This window comes from Mizuhopecten yessoensis, unplaced genomic scaffold, assembly GCF_002113885.1.
Source record: "Mizuhopecten yessoensis strain PY_sf001 unplaced genomic scaffold, ASM211388v2 scaffold11147, whole genome shotgun sequence".
Lineage (NCBI taxonomy): Eukaryota > Metazoa > Mollusca > Bivalvia > Pectinida > Pectinidae > Mizuhopecten > Mizuhopecten yessoensis.
In genome coordinates this window covers 543,568-553,694 of record NW_018408903.1, presented here as the reverse complement: position 1 = coordinate 553,694, position 10,127 = coordinate 543,568, and positions in this window count along the sequence as shown.

Here is a 10,127-nt window from a genome sequence, read left to right as displayed (position 1 = left end):
CAAGGTTAAATTTTGTATCTTTTCACTGGTGAACATTTCGCTATGACACTTTGAAGCAATGTTGCTCAGAATTAAAAAAGGAGTCAATTGACCAAAGGTCAAGGTCACTGGGTCAAAGGCAAAGGTTAAATTTTGTACCTTTTCCCTGATGAACATTTTGTTATGACATTATGAAGCAATGTTGTTCAGAACTTAACACAGAGTCAACTGACCTGAGGTTCAGGTTACGGGGTTCAAAGGGTCAAGGTCAAGTTTTGTATTTTTCACTGATGAACATTTTGTTATGATATTAAGGATCAAAGTTGGTCGGAATTAAAGAACAAGTCAACTGACCAAAGATCAGGGTCACTGGGTTAATGGTCAAGGTCATTTGGGTCCAAAGGTCAAAGACAAAGTGGATCTCTGACTTTGACCCTGGCTCTTGATGGAGGAGGTATATAAGGTGAAATCAAAGAAATCAAAGCTAACAAATGAGTATTGCACCGGTATTTACATTTCTGTTAGCCCAGCAAATATGGAGGTGGAAGGCAACAAGACTCACATGATAGTACATGTAAAATGTATATTCTGCTTCCTTGCGATTCTTTTTGAAGTTCAAATGTCAAACGTCAAGCTCAGCTATATGGGCAGATTGCTTCTTGATGATTATGGGGGATATATTGCCACAAGACGGGACCCTTACTGACCTGTCAGTGTTCTAGTTTTTATGAAATACATACACTTTATTTCTAGTCTGTTTTTTATGCAGTTTCTTGTTTTCAAATGCTTGATATTGTTTGAATTTCAAAATTATCAGTTTGTCCTGTTTCTACCAAATGTTTTGCCTACCTGTTCAAATTAAATTTATAAAATACACCCATGCAAATAATGAAGTAAGCCGGGGACAATTAAAATATTAAAGAAGAATTTAGGGCAATGATTCACATCCATAATGAACATAATACATGTATAATATATATATATATAGGTTGGCTATAGATATATATATATATATTATATATATATATATAGGTTGGCTATAGATATATATATAAATATTATATATATATATATAGGTTGGCTATAGATATAGATATTTTATATATTTAGGTTGGCTATAGATATATATATTATATAAATATAGGTTGGCTATAGATATGTATATTATATATATATAGGTTGGCTATAGATATATATATATTATATATATAGGTTGGCTATAGATATATATATATTATATATATATATAGGTTGGCTATAGATATATATATATATATTATATATATATATATAGGTTGGCTATAGATATATATATATATATTATATATAGGTTTGCTATAGATATATATATTATATATATATATAGGTCAGCTATAGATATATATATATTATATATATATATAGGTTGACTAGAGATATATATGTTTGTTGGCAACAGTATGAATTATATGTGTTAGCTATATTATATATATCATGTTGGCTAAAAATATTATATATGCATATTGGCAGACCCTGTTAGATTCCCTCTTGTTAATCAGTAGTGTTATGCAAACTGTTATTGCTATGATTTGTTATATATATATATTACACTTTAAACAGAGTTCAGACCACAGCAATACCCTCTCCCCAAATATGTTACTGTTATTGGGGACTAAAACATTTCTTGAATTTCACAACAGTACGAATATAACTTGGATGAAGGTTGAAAAATATTAGAAGTTGTCAATAATATAATATACACCAAGGTACCAAGGTGTCACAAAGGTGTGTCACTAAGGTGCCACCAAGGCACCAAGGGGTCACTAAGTTGTGTTACTTAGCTGTCCCAAAGGTGTGTCACTCAGGTGTGTCACTAAGTTGTCACTTAGGTGTCTCTTGTTAATCAGTAGTGTTATGCAAACTGTTATTGCTGTGATTTGTTATATATATATATTACACTTTAAACACAGTTCAGACCACAGCAATACCCTCTCCCCAAATATGTTGCTGTTATTGGGGACTAAAACATTTCTTGAATTTCACAACAGTACGAATATAACTTGGATGAAGGTTTAAAAATATTAGAAGTTGTCAATAAGATAATATACACCAAGGTACCAAGTTATATATATCATGTTGGCTAAAAATATTATATATGCATATTGGCAGACCCTGTTAGATTCCCTCTTGTTAATCAGTAGTGTTATGCAAACTGTTATTGCTGTGATTTGTTATATATATATATTATATATAGGTTTGCTATAGATATATATATATTATATATAGGTTTGCTATAGATATATATATATATATCTATATCTCCTATATATATATATAATATCTTTGTGACTCCTTGGTACCTTGGCGACACCTTAGTGACATATTGGTACCTTGGTGACTCCTTAGTGACGCGCCTTAGTGACCCTTTGGTTCCTTGGTGACACCTAAGAGACACACCTTAGTGAAACATCTTATTGAAACATTGGTACCTTGCTGACACCTTAGTGACAAGGTATACTGTACATGTTCATAGCTATATATGGTCACATTTTTATTGAAGTTCAAAGTGAAACTTGAATAGAAGATCACATCTAATGTGTGCTTTTAGTAACATTATTGAGTGACACCTAAGTGACCCACCTTAGTGACACAACTTTGTGACACCTTGCTACCTTGGTGACACCTCAGTGACACACCTTAGAGACACACCTTAGTGAAACATCTTATTGAAACATTGGTACCTTGGTACCTCGGTGACACCTAAGTGACAACTTAGTGACACACCTGAGTGACACACCTTTGTGCCTCCTTGGTACCTTGGCGACACCTTAGTGACATATTGGTACCTTGGTGACGCCTTAGTGACACCCCTTTGTGACCCCTTGATACCTTGGTGACACCGTAGTGACACACCTTTTTGACACCTTGGTACCGTGGTGACACCTTAGTAATGTGTGCTTTTAGTAACATTAGTTAGTGACACCTAAGCGACTCACCTTTGTGACTCCTTTGTACCTTGGTGACCACTTGGTACCTTGCTGACCACTTGGTACAATGGAGACACCTTAGTGCCCCCTTGGTACCTTGGCGACACCTTAGTGACATATTGGTACCTTGGTGACTCCTAAGTGACACACCTCAGTGACACCTTGGTACATTGGTGACACCTTAGTGGCAAAAAAATCCAGGTATACTGTACATGTTCATAGCTATATATGGTCACATTTTTATTGAAGTTCAAAGTGAAACTTGAATAGAAGATCACAGCTAATGTGTGCTTTTAGTAACATTATTGAGTGACACCTAAGTGACAACTTAGTGACTCACCTTAGTGACACATTTGTACCTTGGTGAAACCTTAGTGACACACCGTTGTGACACCGTGGTACCTTTGTGACGCCTTAGTGACTCACTTTTGTGACACCGTGGTACCTTTGTGACGCCTTGGTACCTTGGTGATACCTTAGTGACACATTTGTACCTTGGTGACACCGTAGTGACACACCTTAGAGACACCTTGGTACCTTGGGGACACCTTAGTGACAAGGTATACTGTACATGTTCATAGCTATATATGGTCACATTTTTATTGAAGTTCAAAGTGAAACTTGAATAGAAGATCACATCTAATGTGTGCTTTTAGTAACATTATTGAGTGACACCTAAGTGACGCCTTAGTGACTCACTTTTGTGACACCGTGGTACCTTGGTGACGCCTTAGTGACACATTGTTACCTTGGTGACACCTCAGTGACACCTTGGTATCTTGGTGACACAAGAGAAGATAACTCTGCAATACGCAAAGACGGAATACCAGCGAAGGGTGAAAGTTTGACAGGATGACCAAGGTGTCACAACGGTGTGTCACTAAGGCGTGTCACTAAGGTGTCCCCAAGGTACCAAGGTACCAAGGCGTCACTAAGGTGTGTTACTAAGGTGTCACCAATGTACCAAGGTGTCACAACGGTGTGTCACTAAGGAGTCAACAAGGTACCAAGGTGACACCTTAGTGTCACCAAGGTAGCAAGGTGTCACAAAGCTGTGTCACTAAGCTGTCACCAAGGTACCACGGTGTCACAACGGTGTGTCACTAAGGAGTCACCAGGGTACCAAGGTGTCACAAAGGTGTGTCACTTAGGTGTCACAAAGGTGTGTCACTAAGGTGTCACTTAGGTGTCACTAAATAATGTTACTAAAAGCACACATTAGCTGTGATCTTCTATTCAAGTTTCACTTTGAACTTCAATAAAAATGTGACCATATATAGCTATGAACATGTACAGTATACCTGGATTTTTTTGCCAAGTAAAATGTTTCGCCCTTCACAGGTAGAATCTGTTTTGGTGCATTGTTATTTTCTACCTTCGCCTATAAATACTATGTGTGGTATGCAGTGTGTTTATTATCACAGACGTGATAAATTCGCTCTCATGACGAAAGGTTTAAAAAGGCGAAAATTAAAATGTGGCCAAACATTCCTGTTATACGGTATTTAAGTGTCACTATGAACTGTTATTTAGTTGACACAAAAGTTTTGAATTTCTGTTTATGTGTCACGATGATTATTTTTATTAAAACGTGGCAATACCTATGTCACTATTACTGTCAACATCGAGACCACTTTCCGTGTGTGACCAAGTTTACAGACTGATGTTGTGATACGGTGTAGCAGCAAGCAAATTAGTATTATGGAAAGCTTCCTTGTTAATTACGGCATTACTTAGAGCTCTTTGTTAACCCTTTCACCCCTATGTAACTTTAGTAGACTCTACCATGCATTGATCTAGATGAGTCCATTATGGTCTACAGTGGTGAAAGGGTTAAGATATTGATAATTTTACGGAATTTTCCTAATATGTTTCTAGGACATTTTTTAATAGGTAATATAATCTCTTGTTAAGTGTGTGAGAATATTAAACCAGCTACTGAATATTGGGAAAATTTCCCTGCAGTTTAAGTTTTGTCTTTTTCACCGTCGATAATGAGTGTGAATTTATCGTAACAGTGAACATCACAGTAAGTGACATAATATGCCTAGTAATAAATGTGAAAGGCCAAGTTAACACTAGCTGACTATTGATTATTCCGTCTTTGCGTATTGCAGAGTTATCTTCTCTTGGGAGCAGGTATTGAATGTTACGTCACTTGTTTTGAGAGTAACGTCATCAATTTTTGAGAAAACGACGTAATTTTCTCACACAAACCAATGACGTAACAATCAATACCTGCTCCGAAGAGAAGATAACTCTGCAATACGCAAAGACGGAATACCAGCGAAGGGTGAAAGTTTGACAGGATGAACATTTCCCGATATACAGTACTATTATTGGCAAACTAATCTTCCAGAGCTTTGGAACAATCTGATTAAAATCATCTGTTACATGGCTCCGTTAACTTCGTACTACGCAGGCGTGAGCCATGTAACAGATGCTTTTAATCAGATTGGTCAAATACTGTAAAAAAAACTGTTTACTAGGAAGTTTTAGTCGTAGTTAACTTTCATCTTTGTCGCCTCCATAGTGACAGCGAATTTACCCTGACAACCAATATTGATACACAGTCATAAAATGTGCAGGGTGAAATGAACACTGGGTTAACCCTAAAGTCACCCCTAGGTGACTTTAGTAGACTCTACCACACTTTTTTCTGGGCGAGTCCATTATGGTCTACAGTGGTGAAAGGATGAAAGTTTGAAAATTTTCTGGTATACAGTATATATGGATATCAATACAAATATGCACACAAGACATTTGCATATTATTTTTCTGATGTGTTTATTGACATTTTTGTAATGTCAGCAAAATGTGTTTGTGACTGGATTTCACAACAACTTAATTATAAACGAGATATATAATCTATAATGTGTGAAGGGAGAGGAGAGGTGTGGTGAAATGTCTTACATTACTGTATCATTATAATTATCCATACACTTCCAGGCAAAAACGTGTAATAAAGAATTTGATGTATTAACAGAACTAATAAAAAAAAACTTCCAAATAATGTAATAATTTTTGATGTAAAAAAGTACTTGTTTTCTATTGAAATCAAGGACAAATACTTATAAAGAATAATCTACTTTCCTATGGAGAGTGTGATTGCTGATATATTTAAACATTGAATTATACTGCTACTGTTTTATTGTCAGGTACCCCTAGAAAGAAATGGCTGAAAATCTTTCAATAAAATTGATTTGATTTTGCTTTTATACATAACAATTAACTCATTCACACCTGAAGACAATTTTGAACTCTTCCAATTCAAAGGTTGGAATAATTCATTATGAAATTGCAGGGGTGAATGAGTTAAATTGACAATTCTTTTCATTTTTTTGTATAATTACCACTGTAGTATGACATGTATGTGTCCCTGACTTTGTCTCCCAATCACAAACATGCTATGATGATGAGACCAAATATGTCTATGTTAAATGTTTCTGCTGTAGGTAGTAAGCTACCAGACCTCATTATTGTGCTGCATTTTGTCATACTCGGTTTTGATAAATAATAGATTTTTGATAAATGATAGAATTTTTGATAAACAATAGATGTTTTATTTTGCTTGTTACACTATTGTGTCACTGGATGTTTTACTGAGGTCCTTTATGTTATAATCCATTTATATCCCACAGATCATGTACACACATGGAGCTGGTGCTTTTTGATGGCATTTCATTTTGATATCATTAGAGTTAGGTCCAAAAATATCAGTTCTAATATCAAATATTCACATTTTATAAAATGTGAATATTTAGTAAGAAACGTTTATTTTTAGAGGCAGAGATTTTCGGCCTACATCAGAGCATCATTATATCATAGTAGCAGAGCTTAATTTCTTCTTGCTAGTTCAAATTGCTGCAAAAAATTGTCATCTTTTTCCCTTTAAGCACATATTTTGTATAAAAAGAAATATTACGTATTTCACACTAATTTAACATTTCCACATGACAGGACCCATTATTTTCACTCTGGCTCATTCAAAAATTCCATACAAATTATATATCTGTGTAATATCATCCAATTTCAAATTTCGTTAAGGAATTACCCCGACCTTTCTCCCACATTGCTTCTTAAATCCAGTTGATTAAAGTTTCGTTTACCTGTTTAAATCTCATGTTCCGTATCTTCTGTTGTAAATATTTCAGTGAATACGTCAACACTGGTGCTTGGTATGATAAACTTAAAAATATAGGCTACCTTTATATCAAATGTTGGTTTTGCAGTAGAGTTAACTCCCTTACATAACTTGTAAGTTTTCTTGATCTCTCCTGGCTCCACACCCTCCGAATCCCCACCCTCCGAATCCCCAGCTCTGCCATGGTCATTACTACAATGTTGCTAATGCTTAAACGATCCTATTACGTAGTGCTATTAAGCCAGGATATTTTGGGGTATTATTTATCCTTAGAGTTGGTATTCTTGTTTTGTGCACATTTTCATATGAGAGATGATGAGACTTTTTAAAAACCGGTTATTTAATAAATTATGAGAAATAAAAACAGCTAATATATTATTTACTTACTGTGTGCCTTACATTTTAGAATCCTGTCATGTGATGTGTCATGTGATTGTTACTGGTTTGTCATGTGATAGCCCTGTAATGTTGCTATATGTATTCATGTTTGTGCAATAGAGCTATGATGCTCGTGTTAGCGTTTATCAAGCCTAGTTGTTCAAATCTTATTAGATAGATCGTTATCTCCTCGCGACAAAATCGCGAAGAGAATATACAGCGCTTCATTTGTACATTGGAGGTGTAGGTGTGCTGTGCTGTTTAACTTTTGGTCATCATTCTTGTTTTCTATATCGACTGCTATATCGATTCTGATTCAATATCATTCCATAGTCAAGTGTAGCAGTTTGTGTTTTAATGTAAAGGTCTTTTGGAGAGAAAAAACTTAATGTTCACATAGTAATTTAGAAATATGGATCTAAAATGAACTTCGGCTGAATAGAGTTGCTATGGTGAGAGTAACTGTTGGTGTATGGTACAAATTGATAGGATACATTACTAGACTGTATAACGGGGGGATCTGTCTTAGTTTAACTTGAATTTTATATGTTAAAGTCACTTAAAAAGCTTGTCAAAGTGATGAAGAATAGGAACACGATAATAAGGATTTTGAAAATAAGGAACACAGATATACCAGTATATTTCCATATAATGAGCCTGGTATACGTACAGAATATCTTGTGGAACGATTCAAAGACGGTTCCTGTTGATAAGGAACAGCAAAATCCACTTATCCAATTATAGCACGAGGCAACAATTTGGTTTATCTGATGAGTTTTGAACAGCTTGGTATTGAAACGAATTCCTTTCGTCTTCCGTAACGACACAGCCTGTAAAGACTACATATTCCCTTACTGTAATATAGAACGCTCCGGAGTTGGAGTGTTGAGAACTAGAGAGGTAGTAAAATGATATTTTGTTGCATGTATTCCTGATATTACCAGACCCGCCTTCAGTGCTACCCAGCTTCAAAATAAAGTAGTACAAAGTGTATCATTGCTATTTTCATATTTATGTAAAATAGAAAATACTTGCGTCATGATATATCAAACGATTGCTTTGGCTACTGGATAGTTGATGTTAGCTTAATCTTCCCAATTGTGATATTTTGATAGAATTATTAAACTAGTAATATACATTATCACACTGGACCAGTAAAATATAAATGTCTCTTATACCACCCCTATTGTCATTGTACAGCAGTAATGCATGATGAAATGACACTTTAAATAGTTACAAGTAATTGATGAATATTATCAGGTTCCATTTAACTAATTTTCAGTTTTCCTTTGGTGTCACAAACCCCTTAGTAAACATCCAGTTAACTCATTCACCCATGAAATTCATAATGAACTATTCCAAACTTTGAACGGGAAGAGTTCAAATATGTCTTCAGGGGTGAATGAATGTGTTAAACCTATCCGGGAGTTAATGTATGTAAGCTTATAAAACACCAGTGTTGTTTTGTGGTACTGCAGTCAGCAGTCACTGAATCAATGTCTGTTTCAGTTAAGCGTACATATGTTAGTTTTCTTCCCCAAAACGAGGTCAATTTGAATTAATAAAGTCTGTAATCAGTCGAAACGTTTTTTTCCGACTTAGTGTATTGAGTCATGTGTTCATTATTTGATTCTGTGTATTACATGACTGTACGTATTTTGAACTGAGTGTGCAATGCGTTTCTGCTAGTTTGAAAGATATTCACTGTCGTTTATTTTTGTCGGAATAATTATCTGCTTCATGAATTATTTTAAATACATTTTTTCGTTAAAAATAAAACATGATTTTTCATTTTAAGCTGTTTTATTTTTATGTATGTTTCAATGTTAACAATGTTTTAGACAATATTGCTACAGCTATCTTTCATGTCTCCTAAACTACACCGCTCATCTTCTCATCACTGTGATACTTATGTCATCGGCACAATTGTGACGTCATCAGTACGACTGTATTACGTCATTTGTACGACTTTTTTCAAATACGGTCAGCAACATTTCCAATAAAAACGCATTTCTGGAATCGTTTGTCTGAGTCGTCATTTAGCAGGGTTTTCTCCAAAGAGAATGCATACACTGTATGCAAGCTTTAGATTGCTTCTGAATTATTTCATTTTTAGCTCGCCTGCTCTTGTTTATAATAATGACTTAAATATAAATTGATTTAAAGCAGAGATAGAATGATATTCATTTTATAAAAAGGAGCAGAACAAATAAAACCCCTTCCACTGTAGCGTTTTATCAGTGTTGTTTAATTGTTCATTGAAGATTCCTACTACACAGAAGAATGGCTACGGGCAACCATAAGTAGTCATGTTTCCATGGCGGACGCCGAACATGATCACGTGATCCTTGCAGAAATAAATATAAAAAAACACCGACATGTCACGCAAAATATATCATAGTTAACCCTTTCACCACTGTAGACCATAATGGGCTCATCCAGATCAATGCATAGAAGATTTTACTGAAGTTACATAAGGGTGAAAGGGTTAAGGATTGAATCCTTCTTTGGGCGATTTCATGGAGCGATAAATTGAGTGCGAAGCCGTTCAAGGTGAATTTGTTTGAAGGACAATTCCATTCAAAACTCCAAGAAATCGACCAATGCAAGATGCAATCCTTCTATTTCAAATAACACATGATTTCCAATACCCGGGGAAC